This window comes from Rhinoderma darwinii, chromosome 8 (assembly GCF_050947455.1).
Source record: "Rhinoderma darwinii isolate aRhiDar2 chromosome 8, aRhiDar2.hap1, whole genome shotgun sequence".
NCBI lineage: Eukaryota > Metazoa > Chordata > Amphibia > Anura > Rhinodermatidae > Rhinoderma > Rhinoderma darwinii.
In genome coordinates, this window is record NC_134694.1 from 30527282 (window position 1) to 30546406 (window position 19125).

The following is a 19125-nucleotide window of genomic DNA, read 5'->3' on the forward strand; positions in this document are numbered from 1 at the left end:
TTCGGTGCGCGGTTCCAGGCGGTCGCGGGTGCGCATGCGCGGGAGTTTGCGGGTGCGCGCGATCGGTCGCACGGGCGGCAGTGTTTGACGGCCCCCATGACGACCCCCATGCTACCCAGGGCCGCCATCAGGGGGGGTATTATGGGTACTGATGTGAGAGGCCCGGCCAAACCTAATTGAAAGGGGGGCCCGCAGCTCACGACATTCTTTTGGTGAAAAAAACGGGCCCCATTGCAGGGGCCTGTTTTTTTTCTACCAAAGGCAAGTCGCGGCAGTTGCCGGGCCCCCCTTTCAATTAGGTTTGGCCGGGCCTCTCACATCAGTACCCATAATACCCCCCCTCATGGCGGCCCTGGGTACCATGATATAGTGCTGGACGGAGTACCGTTAACAGGCGGTGCCACGGTAGGGGGGCCCAGAAAATTTAGCTGTAGGGGGCCTTGAAATTCCTGATGGCGGCCCTGCACGGAGGCACCGGACCAGCTAATCTGTAAGTGGTCTGGGTGTTGGACCCCCAAAGATCATGTACTGATGACCTATCCGGTGGATAGGTCATCAGTTGTAAGAAGGTGGAAAACCCCTTTCAAACTTCACTTTTATTCGATAATTCTAAATAATAAAACAAATTGAAACCTCCACACTGTGATATGTGATTATGTGAATTAAGACATAGCTATAAATGGTACAGGATACACCTTTGTAATTGTTCAATTTCAACAAAGAGTTTACTGAAAACAGCGTCAATGGCCCATATTTGCAGGTAGCTGTTCACTTGTAATGTTGTTGAATGAGGAACTTTGAATATCTCATGTCTCACACAGCAGTAATTTATTTACGATTGAAGCTGTTATTAGCACAGTGACATATAGTGAATGAAGCCGGTTCTCAGCATATATTATTAACCCCTTAAAGTCCAAGTCATTTTTTTTTTCACTCCCCACATTCTATAAGACATAACTTTTTTATTTTTCCATCAATATAGAGGTGTGAGAACATTGTAGTGCAGTGTATTAGAACATCAATCAAACAGTTGGACCTTCAGGTCCCCTAGTGGGACTAAAGAAAAGTGTAAATAAAACTAATAACATAAAACACGATACCCCTATTCCCTTATAAGTTCATTTATTATTGAAAACAAATAATAAAACCATACATATTTCGTATCGCAGCGTCTATAACGACCTGAACTATAAAAATATTATGTTATTTGTCCCGCGCAGTGAATGGCGTAAAAAAAAAACAACTAAATAATAATGCCAGAATTGGTCTCGCAAAAAACAAGCCCTCATACAGCTCCGTCGACAAAAATATGAAAAAGTTATGGCTCTTACAACTTGGCGACAGAAACAATACATTCTTTTTACAAAAGTAATTTTATTGTGCAAAAAGTTGTAAAACATAAAAAAGTGCTATAAATTTGGTATTGACGGAATCATAATGGCCCGCAGAATAAAGTTAACATGTAATTTATGACGCGTGGTGAACGCTGTATAAAAAAATATAAAAAGCTATGCCAGAATTGCTATTTTTTGATCACCTTGCCTCCCCAAAAAAAGGATAACAAGTGATCAAAAACTCGCATGTACCCCAAAATGATACCAATAATAACTGCAGCTTGTCCCGCAAAAAATAACAGCCATCATACCACTACGTCTATGAAAAAATAAAATAAGTTAAGGCTCCAATAAGTTAGGAAAGAAAAATATGCGGTTGTGCAGGTCCGAGAGGAACATTTCTTCTGTTTCAAATGGCGATGTATCAAGGCCCTAAAATTAGGGAACCAGAAAGGGTAGGGCCCAAACATATCTGCTGGAAGCGAGGGCGCCCGTATTATGTGTGTGCTTCCTCATGTATGCACTTTATTATCTTTTGCTTGATATTGAAAATGGAAAATAAAAGATTAGGGCCACATGTAGGGTGATTCTAAAACCGAGAAACACAGCATAATAATTAGAGAGCTGTCTTGTTATGGTGGCACAAGCTGAGCACCACATATTGGCATACCTATGGAAAAAAAATCCCATTTTCACTCTGCAACATCGAGTGCACATTAATTTCTGCAAAACACCTGCGGGGTTAACATGCTCGCTACACCCTTAGGTGAATACCTTGAGGGGTGTAGTGTCCAAAATGGGGTCACTTCTGTGGGGTTTCCACTGTTTTTGTCCCACAGGGGCTTTGCAAATGCGACATAGCGACCAGAAACCAATCCAGCAAAATCTGTACTCCAAAAGCCAAATGGCGCTCCTTCCCTTCTGAGCCCTACTGTGTGCCCAAACAGAAGTGTATGACCAGATATTGGTTGTTGCCGTACTCAGGAGAAACTGCTTTATTTATTTTCACTGCCCAATCCTAATAAAAGCTATGAAACATCTGTGGGGTCAAAATGCCCACTACACCCGTAGATAAATTCTTCAAGGGGTGTAGTTTCTTGAATGGGGTCACTTTTTGGGAGTTTCCACTGTACTGTTACCTTTGCAAAAGCGACATGGTTTCAAGAAATTAATCCAGCAAAATCTGTACTCCAAAAGCCAAATGGTGCTCCTTCTCTTCTGATCCTTGCAGTGTGCCCAAACAGCAGTTTATGACCACATATGGGGTATTGCCATACTCCAGAGAAGTTGCTTTACAATTTTTGGGGTTCTTTTTTTCCTTTATTTGTTGAGAAAATGAACAGCTAAAGCTACGTCTTATTGAAGAAAAAGGATTTTTATTTTCACTGCCCAATTCTAATAAAATCTATAAAACCCATGTGGGGTCAAAATGCTCACTACACCCGTAGATGAAGTTTCCAAAATGGGGTCACTTGTGGGAGGTTTCCACTGTTTTGTTGCTTCGGGGGCTTTGCAAATGCGACCTGGCTTCCGCAAACTATTCCTGCTAAATTTGAGTTTCAAAAGCCAAATAGCGATCTTTCCCTTCTAAGCTCTGCTGTGTGTCCAAACAGCCGTTTAGGACACATGTAGGGTATTGGTTTTAATCGGGAGAAATTGCTTTACAAATGTAGTAGTGCTTTTTCTCCTTTAGTCCTTGTGGAAATGAGAAAAATTAGCTAAACCTACATTTTCTTTGAAAGAATGTAGATTTTAATTTTCACTACCTACTTCCAATAATTTCCGCAATAAATCTGTAGGGTCAAAATGCTCACTATACCCCTAGATAATTTCCTTGAGGGGTCTAGTTTCCCAAATGGGGTCATTTTTGGGGGATTTCCACTGTTTTGGCACCGCAAAAGCCCTTCAAACCTGACATGGTGCCTAAAACATTTTCTAATAAAAAGGAGGCCACAAAATCCACTAGGTACACCGTTGCTTCTGAGGCCGGTGCTTCAGTCCATTAGCAAACTAGGGCCACATGTGGGATATTTCTAAAAACTGCAGACTCTGGGCAATAAATATTGAGTTGCATTTCTCTTGTAAAACCCTCGGTGTTACAAAAAAAAATTATTAAAATTGAATTTCTGCAAAAAAAAAGTGACATTTGTAAATTTCACCTCTACTTTGCTTTAATTCCTGTGAAACGTGTAAAGGGTTAAGAAACTTTCTAAATGCTGTTTTTAATACTTTGAGGGGTGAAGCTTTTAAAATTGGATTACTTATTTGGGGTTTCCAATATATAAGGCCCTCAAAGCCACTTCACAACTGAACTGGCCCCTGTAAAATAGCCTTTTGAAATTTTCTTGAAAATGTGAGAAATGGCAGCTAAAGTTCAAAGTCTTGTAACGTCCTAGAAAAATAAAACGATATTCAAAAAACGATGCCAGTCTAAAATAGACATATGGGGGATGTTAATTAGCAACTATTTTGTGTGGTATAACTGCCTGTCTTATAAGCAGATACATTGAAAAATTTAGAAAAATGCAAATTTTTGCATTTTTTCACCAAATTTTGGTGTTTTTCACAATTAAATACTAAATGTAGTGAGCAAATTTTGCCAGTAACATAAAGTCCAATGTGTCACAAGAAAGCAATCTCAGAATCGCTTGGATAGGTGAAAGCATTCCGAAGTTATTACCACATAAAGTGAAACATGTCAGATTTGAAAAATGAGGCTCTGTCACGAAGGTCAAAAGTGGCCAAAGCGGGAAGGGGTTAAAGATTGTGCAGCATCTGAAAAAAACATACATTTGGAAATATTGTCAGGTCATGTATTACCGCATGGTGGCAGTTCGAGGGGTTAAAACTACCAGACAGGTTCCCATTAAATATACAAAGGATTGAGAACAATTCCATCTGCCCTGCAATTTTGTTATTATAAATGTATTCTATATAATTACATCTCCAGAACCAAGCTCTGACATATACGGCTCCAGAACCAAGCTCAGAACATATATACAGCACCAGAACCGAGTTCAGTACATAAATAAGGCACCATGACCGAGCTCAGTACATATATACAGTACCAAAACCAAGCTCTGACATATATACAGCACCAGAACCCATCTCACTACTTAAATACAGCACTAGAACCAAGCTCATACATATATACATCCTCAGAACCAAGCTCAGTACATATATACAATACTAGAACCAACCTCAGTGTAATGACGGGGGGTGGGGAGACAGACAAGTGAGCCCTAATCTACCCGCCACTCAGTCCCTGCCTACTTGCAACGACCCGCCCTAGGCGACAGGGTACAACTGGGCGACAGTCCCTACGCTCAATAAGTGCACGACAGACAAACAGACAAGGGTACACAGAGCTAGGGGGAGAAAGGGGCAGTTGCCCACGGCAACACCGTGAGCAACAAGAGAAGTAAACAAGCCGAGTCAAACCAGGAGTGTACGAGGTACCAAACGCAGAGCAGGAGAGTAGTCAGCAAGCCGGGGTCAATATGAAGCAAGGACAATAGTACAAGACGCTGCAGCAGGGCCAGGAAACCAAACGAAAAGAATCACAAGCAAAGGAGGAACAGGAAAGGCAGGTATAAATAGACAGAGGGCGGGAGCTAGCTCCGTCTGGCCAGGCTGTGATAGGTTCTCCCACTCCTAAGCCTGCCACCCTGAGTGGTGGAAGATGGAGTCAGTCTCACAGACATAGAAGCAGGTGCAGACTGATTATCTATGGGCGTTAACCCCGAAGCTGTGCCTGGCAGATCCTTTACAGTACCCCCCCTTTTATGAGGGGCCACCGGACCCTTTCTAAGTGGACCTGGTTTACTGGGGAAACGAAGGTGAAATCTCCTGACCAATATCCCAGCGTGAACATCCCGAGCGGGTACCCAAGTCCTCTCCTCAGGCCCGTATCCTCTCCAATGGACCAGGTACTGGAGGGAGCCTTGGACCATCCTGCTGTCCACAATCTTGGCCACCTCGAATTCTGCCCCCTCAGGGGTGAGAACAGGGACCAGAGGTTTCCTCGAGGGAGCCAAGAACGGGGAGCAGCGTTTAAGGAGGGAGGCATGGAACATGTCGTGTACTCGAAAAGATGGGGGCAACTCCAGTCGGAAGGAGACAGGATTGAGGACTTCAATGACCTTGTACGGCCCTATAAACCGGGGAACATACTTCTTGGACGGGACCTTAAGGCGCAAATTTTTAGACGATAGCCACACCAGATCCCCGACCATAAACAAGGGGTTAGCAGAACGTTTTCTATCTGCCTGAGTTTTTTGTATGCTCTGGGACGCCTCTAGGTTCTTCTGAACCTGAGCCCAGACTGTGCACAGTTCTCGATGAACGACCTCTACCTCGGGATTGTTGGAACTACCAGGTGAAACGGAAGAGAACCGTGGATTAAACCCAAAATTACAGAAAAAGGGGGAGACCCCTGACGAGTTACTGACCCGGTTATTAAGGGAAAATTCGGCGAGGGGAATGAATGAGACCCAATCATATTGACAGTCAGAGATAAAACCCCTTAAATATTGTTCTAGAGACTGATTAGTCCTCTCAGTTTGGCCATTAGTTTCAGGATGGAAGGCAGAGGAGAAGGACAGATCAATCTCCAACTTTTTACAGAAGGCTCTCCAAAACAATGAAACAAATTGTACCCCTCTATCAGAAACAATATTGACAGGGACCCCATGGAGACGCAGGATGTGTTTGACAAACAAGGTAGCTAACGTCTTAGCATTGGGTAGTTTCTTGAGGGGCACAAAGTGGCACATCTTACTGAAGCGGTCTACTACAACCCACACCACCGACTTGCCTTGAGATGGAGGCAAATCGGTGATAAAATCCATGGAGATATGGGTCCAAGGTCTCTGGGGAATGGGCAAAGAACATAGTAAGCCCGCTGGTCGGGACCTGGGAGTCTTGGACCTAGCACAAACTTCACAAGCGGCGACGTAGGCCTTAACGTCTTTGGGCAACCCAGGCCACCAATAGTTTCTGGCAATGAGGTGCTTGGTACCCAGGATGCCTGGATGGCCAGATAGTGCAGAGTCATGATTTTCCCTATGTACCCTTAGCCGGAATTGCAGGGGAACAAACAGCTTGTTCTCAGGAAGGCTCCCGGGAGCTGAACCTTGATCAGCCGCAATTTCAGAGACTAAATCAGAATCAATAGAGGAAATGATTATACCTGGAGGCAAAACACATGCAGGATCTTCCTCCAAAGGAGGGATGGCCATGAAGCTACGCGACAGTGCATCAGCCTTAATATTTTTAGACCCAGCCCTACCCTTAGGGAGCTTAGCTCCTGGTACCAAATCAATTGCGCAATCATATTCTCTATGAGGAGGTAACACTTCGGAGGCCTCTTTAGAGAAAACATCAGCGAAGTCCTGAACAAACTCAGGTAGAGTGTTCACCTCCTCAGGGGGAGAAATAGAATTAACAGAAAAACATTACGTCATGCATTCATTACCCCATTTGGTAAGATCCCCAGTATTCCAGTCAAATGTGGGATTATGCAACTGCAACCAGGGAAGGCCTAAAACCAAATCGGATGATAATCCCTGCCTCACCAGTACAGAGCACTGCTCCAAATGCATGGAGCCAACAAGGAGTACAAAAACAGGGGTATGCTGTGTAAAATAACCATTAGCAAGAGGAGTGGAGTCGATACCCACTACCGGGACAGGTTTAGGCAAATCAAGCAATGGCATAGCTAGAGACATAGCAAATTCCACAGACATAATATTAGCAGAAGACCCTGAATCCACGAAGGCACTGCCGGCAGCAGACCTACCACCAAAAGAGACCTGAAAGGGAAGCAAGATTTTATTACGTTTCATATTTACGGGAAATACCTGTGTGCCCAAGTGACCTCCCCGATGATCACTTAGGCGCGGAAGTTCTCCGGCTGCATTCTTACGCTTAGGACAGTTGTTCACTTGATGCTTGTCATCCCCACAATAGAAGCAGAGACCATTCTTCCTGCGGAAATCTCTATGTTGTTGGGGGGACACGGAGGCCCCGAGTTGCATAGGTACCTCCGAGTCTTCCGGGGAGGAACGAAGCAACGGAACCTCGGGAGGCATCATGGGGAAGTCAGAGGAGAAAACACATAAACGTTCACGTTGTCGTTCCCTGAGACGTCGGTCAAGTCGTACCGCTAAAGCCATAACCTGGTCTAGGGAGTCAGAAGAGGGATAGCTAACTAGCAGGTCTTTCAGGGTGTTCGACAGCCCCAACCTAAACTGGCACCTTAAGGCAGGGTCATTCCACCGAGAAGCTACGCACCACTTCCTAAAGTCAGAGCAATACTCCTCAACAGGTCTCTTACCCTGACGTAAGGTCACCAGCTGACTCTCGGCAAAATCAATCTTGTCAGTCTCGTCATAGATGAGTCCGAGAGCAGAAAAGAAAAGATCAACGGAGGAAAGTTCAGGGGCGTCAGGAGCCAAGGAGAAGGCCCATTCTTGGGGCCCTTCCTGGAGCCGGGACATAATTATACCCACCCGCTGGCTCTCAGAACCTGAGGAGTGGGGCTTTAAGCGAAAATAGAGCCTACAACTCTCCCGAAAGGAGAGAAAAGTCTTCCGGTCCCCTGAGAACCGGTCGGGCAACTTGAGGTGGGGTTCAAGAGGTGAGGTGAGGGGGACTACCAAGGTAGCATCAGGCTGGTTGACCCTCTGAGCCAGGGCTTGGACCTGTAGGGAGAGACCCTGCATTTGCTGAGCCAGGGTCTCAAGGGGGTCCATAGTAGTGTCAGGGACCAGGGAAGACTAGGTATGGGCTTGTGATTATGTAATGACGGGGGGTGGGGAGACAGACAAGTGAGCCCTAATCTACCCGCCACTCAGTCCCTGCCTACTTGCAACGACCCGCCCTAGGCGACGGGGTACAACTGGGCGACAGTCCCTACGCTCAATAAGTGCACGACAGACAAACAGACAAGGGTACACAGAGCTAGGGGGAGAAAGGGGCAGTTGCCCGCAGCAACACCGTGAGCAACAAGAGAAGTAAACAAGCCGAGTCAAACCAGGAGTGTACGAGGTACCAAACGCAGAGCAGGAGAGTAGTCAGCAAGCCGGGGTCAATATGAAGCAAGGACAATAGTACAAGACGCTGCAGCAGGGCCAGGAAACCAAACGAAAAGAATCACAAGCATAGGAGGAACAGGAAAGGCAGGTATAAATAGACAGAGGGCGGGAGCTAGCTCCGTCTGGCCAGGCTGTGATAGGTTCTCCCACTCCTAAGCCTGCCACCGTGAGTGGTGGAAGATGGAGTCAGTCTCACAGACAAAGAAGCAGGTGCAGACTGATTATCTATGGGCGTTAACCCCGAAGCTGTGCCTGGCAGATCCTTTACACTCAGTACATAAATACAGCACTAGAACCAAGCTCAGTACATATATACAATACCAGAAGAAAGATCAGTACATAAATACAGCCCCAGAACCAAGCTCCGTACATAAATACAGCACCAGAACAAAGCTCAGTATGTATATTCATCCCGAGAACCAAGCTCAGTACTTAAATACAGCACCAGAACCAAGCTCAGTATGTATATACATCCCCAGAACCAAGCTCAGTACTTAAATACAGCACTAGAACCAAGCTCAGTACATCTATACATCCCCAGAACCAAGCTCAGTGCATAAATACAGCACCGGAACCAAGCTCAGTACATATATATTACCAGAACCAAGCTCAGTACATATATACAGAGCCAGAACAAAGCTCAGTACATATATACATCCCCAGAACCAAGTTCAGTACATATATGTAATGTCAGTGGCTGCGGGCTGTCAGCTCCAACCCCCCGCTGACAGCCGCAGCCACGAGTCGGCAAGCACTGGCCCCAGCCTCCTCCTCAGATGACGCCAGCGCTTGCATCCACTCACCTCTGCCGGATCCCGTAGGGTGTGCGCGCACGCTCGTCCCCGCTCTTAAAGGGGCAGCGCACAAACCGGATATCATGGACGACCTTTGACCCGTGAGTACCCTGGACTATAAGAGGGGTCCAGCCCCCTAGTTCGATGCCTGAGCGTCCGCGCTGCCTCAGGTACCCTATATACCACCTGTTGGCCAGCTGCCCTACCGCCAAGGTGGTACGGTCCAGTGGGTCCACAGACCCTTCATGACAATATATACAGCACCAGAACCAAGCTCATACATATAAACAGCACCAGAACAAAGCTCAGTACTTAAATACAGCATCAGAACCAAGCTCAGTACATATATACAGCCCCAGAACGAAGCTCAGTACATATATACAACACTATATGTGCAACCCCTGCCGTATAGGTTTGTACAGCGTAAAACTTCAGCTCCCAGCATGGCCCAAACAATAGTAAGCATATGCTGGGAGATGCTGTTTCACCAAAAAAAAAATCATACCACCCATCATCTCGCAGCAGATCATACAGCAACTACAGTGCTGATTAGAGGCAGAATAAACATTTACATTAAGTGACTCACTTGTGACGTCTCAGATTCTAGTTCTTTTCTGTACCTCCGGTCCAGACCTCTATGATGGATTTCGTCCAGCCATTACCCATTTCTGCAGTTTTCCGCTCAGATATCTTCACTTCTCACTTTTCAAACATTTTTGCACCTATAAACGAAGTTAAACTTCTCAACACTTCTAAATATGATAAAGCTTCATACACTGCACCTCTAACTATAATAGCGCCATACACTGTGTCCCCGATTATAATAGTACCATACACTGTGACCCACACACACACACACACACACACACTGTGCTCCCTGTAGATAGTGCCCCCATAGCCCCCTGTAGATAGTGACCCCCGTAGAGCCTCTGTAGATAGTGCCTCACATACAGCCCTCTGTAGATAGCACCCACATATGTACTCCAGAGCTGCAAGGCAATAGTGCTAACCACTGAGCCGCCATGCTGCCCTACATATAGCTTCCCCTGTGCTCCACATATAGCCCACCTCTGTAGATAGTGTCTCAGATATAGCCTACCCCTATAGACAGTGCCCTACATATAGCCCCCAGTAGATAATGCCCCACAGGTTACCCACCCCTGTATATAGTGTCCCACATATAGCTCCCCTATAGACAGTGCCCTACAAATAGCTCCCCTATAGATAGCTACATATAGCCCACCCCTGTATATAGTGTCCCACATATAGCTCCCCCTGTATATAGTGCCCCACATCCCCACATATAGACCCCCCTGTCGATAGTGCCCCACATCCCCACATATAGACCACCAGAATATACTGCCCCACATGCCGACATATAGACTCCCCTGTAGATAGTGCCCCACATCCACATATATAGACCCCCCTGTATACAGTGGCCCACATCCCCACATATAGACCCCCCTGTAGATAGAGCCCCCTTGTAGATAATGCCACTCACAGTTTTATTAGAAAAAAACAAAAAACTTTACATGCTCACATGATCTCGTTCCCATGCCGTTCGGTGGCAATGCAGACCTGTTCTCTTCTGAGCAGGTCTGCTGGAGCTGAACGACGTGTTGTTCAAAGGAGCTGATTAGCAGGGCAGAATGACTTGCCCCATCAATCAGCGTCTTTCAAGCACGGAAGCATCGCGAGGACATCATCGCGCCGCTAGCGTCATTGAAAGGCGCTGATTAGCGGGGCAAGTCATTTGGGGCTGAATGGTTGGGCATTCAGTGCTAATGTATGTATTTGTACCTGCGTGCTATAGATGCAGTACAATTACTGCAAGAGGGGGTGGCTGTTGCTAGCACCGGGGCCCCTACAGGTGCTAGCGACTCACCTGGGCATGAGGGGGCCTGTGTCGCCTCGCCCATATATGTTAGAGGCTCGGTGGCGTTGGCCCCGTAGTAGTGTCGCTACAGCTGTAGCAGCCATAACGGTAGTTACACCACTGTATCTATCTATCTATCTATCTATCTATCTATCTATCTATCTATCTATCTATCTGTCTGTACAATAAAGGGGGATTTACACAGGACGATTATCGGGCTGACTTAATATAACGCTCGTTGCTGATAACTGCCCTGTGTAAAAAGGGCAGCGATCAGCAGATGAACGATCATCTGCGGGTCGTATCGTTTTAAAAAAGTAAAATATTATCGTTGTCGGCAGCACATCTCCCTGTGTAAACAGGGAGACGCGCTGCCGACATGATAATAATGTATGGGGACGAGCGATTGGCATAACGACCGCTCGTCCCAATTCATAGCTCTGTGTGACAGAAGCAAGCGAGCACCGATCAATGATGTCTCGTTGATCGGTGCTCACTGCACCGACCGAGTGTCGGCTGGTGTAAAAAGGCCTTTACTCTCTGTGATTTGCCGAGTGTAAAAGTTGTCAAAACGTTAAACAGTACGTGTATCTGTGTAATATTTTTACTAGCACAGCAAGAAACTTCTTCTTAACTACTAGACTGCACAGGCACCTAAATGTCACCGGCCTTATAAAATGCTACATAAATACAGTGTTTCTGTAATAAATGACTGCATGATATATGGGCAATTTTGATAAACAAGTGAATCAGAAAACACGATTATAGAATCATCATACTAGACAGGATGTTTTGTTTTCATTAAAATGTATGCTCTAAAATGTAGTTATCAATTACAGAAATGCAATTTGCATTCATATTTTCTTATCTTCCTCTGTACAGCACACAGAGAACACAGGAGCATGGCGGTGGTGGTGTAGCTCACGCTGAGTCAGTAATGACTCCTTTGCATGGAGGGGGCAGACTATGTGTCATTGAGACATGAAATACCAAGAGTCAGAGTACAATTAGCAGCTGCTGTAATTTGAGACATATAAAGCTAAACGTTGGATAAACTACTTTGTAATTGGCAAGATCATGACCTAAAACCAATTGAAATAAATAGCTATTATTTGCATGCACACACCATGAATCCATGCAAGTATAAAAATACATGTGATGTCAATTCCCTTTAAAATATTCCATAAGATTTACTGCTGCCTGATAGTTGTCTTTAGTTGTCATGTCTTTCTTCTCCCTGGCATTGCCTTGTCTCTTTTCAACTATCACCCTCATAATTTAAAGTCTATGGAAACCTTTGAAAGGCAATTTTTTTTATTTATTTTTTTATAAAACTGTGTATCAGTGGGTTTGGTGCAACTTTACAACTACTTTTTATTAAAAATTAGTTTTACTTTTTTAGATACAGCTGCTCTGTATCTAGCAGCTGTATCTAGCGCTATTCACTGATTCAGTCAGTCCCACGTTCATAACTTAGATGTGATAGATTACAGGTGGATCCTGCGTGCCAGAGACATGTCACTGAACCCGTCAGGTCCGCGGGACTGACGGATTTAGTGAATAGTGGTAGATACGTCTGCTCTGTATAGGGAATACAGAGCAGCTGTATCTAAAAAAGTAAAACTAATTTTTAATAAAAAGTATTTGTAAAAGTTGAACCAAACACACTGATACACTGCGTACATACCTAGCTACCCATTACATAGTATTACATAGTTAGTACGGTTGAAAAAAGAGACATGTCCATCAATTTCAACCAAGGGATGGGAAAAGGGAAGGTAAAAATTTATACACATAGGAGATAAGAGTTTTTTGTTCTAGGAAGCCTCTTTTAAAGCCATCTACTGTCCCTGCTGTGACGGCTCCTGCGGTAGACTATTCCATAGATTCACAGTTCTCACAGCAAAGAAGAATTGTCGCCTCTGCAGATTTAACCTTTTTTTCTCCAGACGGAGGGAGTGCCCTCTTGTTTTTTGAGGGGGTTTTACATGGAACAGGATTTAACCATATTTTTTGTATGTGCCATTAATATACTTATATAAGTTAATCATGTCCTCCCTTAGTTGTCTTTTTTCAAGGATAAATTGGTTTAATTCTTTTAATCTTTCCTCATAACTTAGATTCTCCATGCCCCTTATTAGCTTTGTTGCTCTTCTTTGTATTTTTTCCAACTCCAGGGCATCCTCTCTATGAACTGGAGCCCAGAACTGACCTGCATATTCTAGATTAGGTCTCACTAATGCTTTGTAAAGTGGTAATATTATATCCCTGTCCCACGAGTCCATGCCTCTTTTAATACATGACAATATCTTGCTGGCCTTTGAAGCAGCTGATTGACACTGCATGCTGTTATTTAGTTTATGATTTACAAGTACACCCAGATCCTTCTCAACAAGTGAATCCCCCAGTGAAGCTCCCCCTAGGACATATGATGCATGCAGGTTGTTGGTACCCAGATGCATAACTTTACATTTATCTACATTAAACTTAATTTGCCAACTGGATGCCCAAACACGTAGTTTGTTTAAATTAGCCTGCAATTCACGAACTTCTTCCATAGACTCAACTATATTACATAGCTTGGTGTCATCTGCAAAAATAGAAATAGTGCTATTAATCCCATCCTCTATATCATTAATAAATAAGTTGTTTCTGAGACACGTACACCCACTCAAATACATTTCATCAAAGTATCTCCAAGACTTTAATCATAAACTGTTCTCAGTGGCAGATTAAAATAGACCATAGGCCCTGGGCTGTTCCCCAAACTTGGGCCCCCCTTCCCCATCACTGTTCTGTGCGAGCATTGACAAATTGGTGTTACAATTCTCTTTGTCAAAGGGCTGTGTCCCTAAATACTGACAGTCTTCAACCATCGCTGACAGTATCATACTGTGTAGGGACACATCCTCCTGACAAGGGGAATGGTAATACGCATTTGTCTATTAGTCCTGGACTAAACAAAAACTTTATGCGGAATAGAAGGATTTCCTACAGCAGACATGTCAAGAGAGGGGACAGCTCCTCTATAAATCCAGTGACTCACAGGTGATGTCTTCTCTGATGGGAAATGTTTCCTTTTTTTTCTTCTCCATCTGATACAGACTATTATGGCGATTTCTCCTGATGACTATAGAGTTTCCTGATGAGACATCTTTGCCCCTCGCTTCTGCAGCCATTTCCAGCCTCTATAGAAACACAAAAATTCACAAACCAAGGCGCAGGCCCATACATTAAAGGGGTTGTCTCGGCACGGACCAGTTTTTCATACTGATGACATATCCACAGTATATGATCAGTGCGGGTCCGACACCCAGACCCCGCACTGATCAGCTTGTGTGGCTGCCTCCGGGCACCGGATGTTATGCAGTGTTCAATGCCCGGAGTGCCGGAAGTAGATGGCTCCGTACAGGGTTGGGATTCAAATCTTTAATAATAGGCTCTCTGTTTTGCCGACAAAGACCTACGCACGAGGGGGGAGATGTTTTTTGTGGTGTATCGTGCCATGGAAATTATTCTAATAATCAAATAAATCAAGCACAATACTTCAAATACACCCTGTATTAAAGTGGACTCTAAATAAAGAAATTTTCTGTCCAGAATGTTTAACTGGATTGCCACACTATGTATATAATTACATATGGTACGCGTTCATACCTAGCTACCCACACATTATATTACACTCACCCATTATGTTTAGACCAATATGTGCACATTCAATATCCTAAGCGTGCTCAGCCCATTTATTTAGGCTGTGCACTGTGAAAAGGGTGGAGAACAGTGCGGCGTGCGCAGTAAGCCGTGTCAAATCTCCCGGCTAATGCACAGATACAGTGCCACAACCAAGCTCAGTACATATATACAGCACCAAAACCAATCTAAGTACATACAAACAGGGGATGCGGATACAATTTAATACAGGGGACTGGTTCCGGTTTCCTGCTTGACCCCAGTTCTCCGAACTGGCTGTAATTTTAACAACCGGTTTGAGTGAACCGGGGCGAACCAGCCGGATCCCACACCTGGCTCCGTACACTGCATAGCGGCCGTGCTGCAGAACAGCAACTCTGCTCCTATTCACTTAAATTGTGAATAGGAGCATATATACTGTGACCAGAGTCATCTGCTTCCGGCACGGACATTCGGTGCCCGAAGGCAGCTGATCAGTGCAGGGTCTGGGTGTCGGACCCCCACCAATCATATACTGATGACCTATCCTGTGAATAGGTCATCAGTATGAAAAACTGGACCCCTTTCACTCAAAAAATTTGGACCCCAGACCAGACCCTAGAATACATACAGACCCCAAACCTTCTAAACTATTACAGTCCCAAGAGCAGACCCCCTAAACAAATACAATACAAGCACCCTAAATAAATACACACCCTAGACCAGACCACCTAAATACAGACCTCTGACCAGACCACTAAATAAAGACCCCAGACCTGACCTCCTAAACTAATAATGACCCCAAACCCCACTCCCTGAACTAATACAGACCCCTAAATACAGACCACTAAGTATAGACCCCTAACCTAATACAGACCCCAGACTAGGCCCCCTAAACACCGACCCCTTAAACTAAAACAGACCCCAGACCAGACCCCCTAAATACAAACCCCAGACCAGACCCCTTAAATACAGACCCCAGACACCTTAAACTAATACAGACCCCCCAGATCAGACCCCTTAAATATGGACCCCAGACCAGACCCCGTAAATACAGACCCCAAATGCCTTAAACTAATACAGACCCCCAGATTACACACCCTAAATAAGGAAGCAGACCAGACCCACTAAATACAGACCGCAGATACCTTAAACTAATCCATCTTCCTTATACTTACATAGCAGTTCACAGTCTTTTCTATAGAGTCTTGCTGCTGTACTAGGACCTGTGGTCATGTGACCTGTAGGTCTCTAAACAGTAATGTCTCTTAACAGTAACAGTCATGTGACCTTATATCTGCAGGTTCTTTTGCAGGACATACACAATGCAGTTCTGTCGCGGTTTTTAACGCAATTTGCTGCAAAAGCCTCGACAAAACTGCAATGTACTTAGGGCAGCCATGGGCCCCCGGGAGCCATGGACACCGGACGGCTGCCCAAAATGCTCCTATGATGATCCGCCATTGACTGTTCTGCACCTATTAAAAGCATAGCTTGTGATCATGGCATGTACCCCTTAGAGACATGGCCACATGTACCACAGTTTGAGAACCTAGGCTTTAGGGTACTTGTGGTTATTGAATACAGCGAACAGATGTGCTGCACAGGGAATGTGATGCCAAACAGCCACTTTATTGCTTTTGTTCATTGGCGACAGATGTGGTAAGTGAGGTGATTGTCCACTGTGGGAATAGAGAGAGGAATGTGAGTAATGGAGCCAATACACATTAGTAGAAAGTCGTCCACACCTGCCGATTAATGCGGAATCGGCTGACTATCTAGTAGGTATGGGAATCTCTAGACTCACCCCCGATGGCATATGTCGGGGAAAAGAAGAATGAGGAATGTTGTATCTTAACATACCTGATCCTTTGTTCGTGCATGAGCTAAGTAGTCTTAATGCCCTTTTACACAGGTCAATGATCGCGCAAAGGAGCATTCATATGTATGCTTGTTCCCGATCATTGCCCTGTGGAAACAGGGCAACGATAAGCGGATGAACGAGCTCGTTCATCGGCTGATCGTGGCGTTTATGTAAACAAGGGTATGTGCTGCTGACATGATGGAAATGTGTCTGGACGAACAATCGTAGTAACGTTCACTCGTTCCGATACATAACCAAGCATTGCTGCTTGTGAATGGAGCAAACAAACACCGACCAACGAGCTATCTCGTTGATTGGCGCTGATTTCCACGGTCCATATCGGGCCGTGTAACAGGACCCGTATTCCTCTCTCCCCTTTAAAAATAAACATGCACGAATGGCCAAACTGAGCATGTATACAGTATATGGGTGGGGTCAGGAGAAACAGCTGTCAACAGAACAAGCATGTCCGACATCTTCTTTAAGTGTATGGACAGCTTAACCTGCAATCAAGCAAAAATATGTGAATGGAGGTAATAAAAAGGAAAGTCATGCACCAGAACTGAACTTTCATTTTGCTATGGGCTTTCCTCCACAGAGTACGCCTCCGTGCAACTACCATCAGAAGCCTTTGTTAAGAAAGGTAAATAATATCTATCTATACATCTATATATTCTATAGGTATTGCTTTCCCTATCTATGAATTATCTAAATAGATACCCATTAACCAAGATCCACCTCTCTTTCTTTATTTCTCTCTCTCACACACACACACTGTATGTATATATATATATATATATATATATATATATATATATATGTATATATAGATACATATATATATATATATATATATATATATATATATATATATATATATATATATATATATATATATATATATATATATATATATAATCCAGATATATGCAGATCTATCTATCTGTCTCTTTTTTTCTTTATCTAGCCATCGTTTCAGCCAGTACATCTATTCTATCTTGATGCCTTTTACTTATGGTCTCTCAGTACCCCCTACAACATCTTTTCTCTATCGCTGTATTTATTCTCCGCCTCTCCCACCTTTTTTTCCCATTTGCTCTCAATCTCTCTTTGCATTCTCTCTCTGCATTCTGCATGTGTTCAGCAGCTCTTCTCTTCCAAGGTCACGTACACACACAAGCGACGTTATCTTTACTCGCTCACTACACCTCTCCATTTTCCCCTGTACTTCGTGTATATTTTCTTCTGAATGATTGCTTCTTGCCACCTTTAGTGCTACATGAACAGCACTTCTAATTATCCTTTTGGGTGGTGTCACTTTATACTAAGTGCATGAGGTCAGGAGGGATTAATTAGGCTTCTATTAAATATTAAAAGTTCACTGACACATCAGTGAGACAAATCCTTAGTCTGACCTGTTCTGAGACCCCCACAATGTATGCGTCAGACAGAGGTAAATCCAATTACATGTCACTGCTACCTCTTTTTCTCCCTAGAGTCCAGCAGCGTAGATGAGAGCCTGGACACGGATGTCCTTTATCATACAGATTAGTACATTCATTCTCTTACGTATTGTGATTCATGCTGTCAGGGAAAGCTTGAACTAAACGTACAAGAGCTAGGCTCATGATAATATTGATGCAACATTTGCCGATTCAAAGAAATATTTGTTTTTATCAAAGGTAATAAAAATTGTGTGTATACAGAGCAGACAGTCTGTGGATTACCAATAGGAACATTGCATGCAGGTCTACTATTATACGCTGATAGATTAGTCATACATTTAAAAACACTTTGCAGTATATGTATCTATCCAGTGCCAGCTTTTTAAGTATATGACATGTGCATCACCTGTCACTTACCTTAAGGAGGCACCATTGGCCATGATGATCTGGGCACCTGGAGATTGTACCCCCCTATCCCACAGTTGGTGCTTGAAACTATGGATAGAATGCAGCATCATGCGATAGTTTATGGATTGGGCAGTGTTATTTAGGCACCTTATGACAGTGTTATTTTGGCACTCTATAATTGTAATATTTGGGCACTATATGGTATATCATAAAAGGGAGGGGTGTTTGGTAGAAGGTAATGCTCAGGGCCAGGGTTGTAGATGTTGCGGATTTTCTTTACCCAGGGCAAGTGAATTAGTTTCCTGCACTACCCTGTATGTAAATGCCCAGGCCCTGTTCTGTTGGCGTCCCCCACTGCCACACCACATCCAGGGCAATGCCCCACCAGACCCCTCTAACTATGCCACTGCAGAGGGCACTAAACAACCAAGGACTCTGTTCCCATTACGTCTGAGCCTTCTGTTGGGGGTATACGTCGGGAGGATTTGCCAACGTATACTTCTGAGGGAAGGCTGTGACTTATACCAGTAGGCTCTTATGTTAAAAAAATACTATATTGCATGGTATATTTTTTTTGCAGGGTGACTCTGTATACAAAAATGTGGTCAACTAGTCTTTGGATGCCGAAAGGACACACT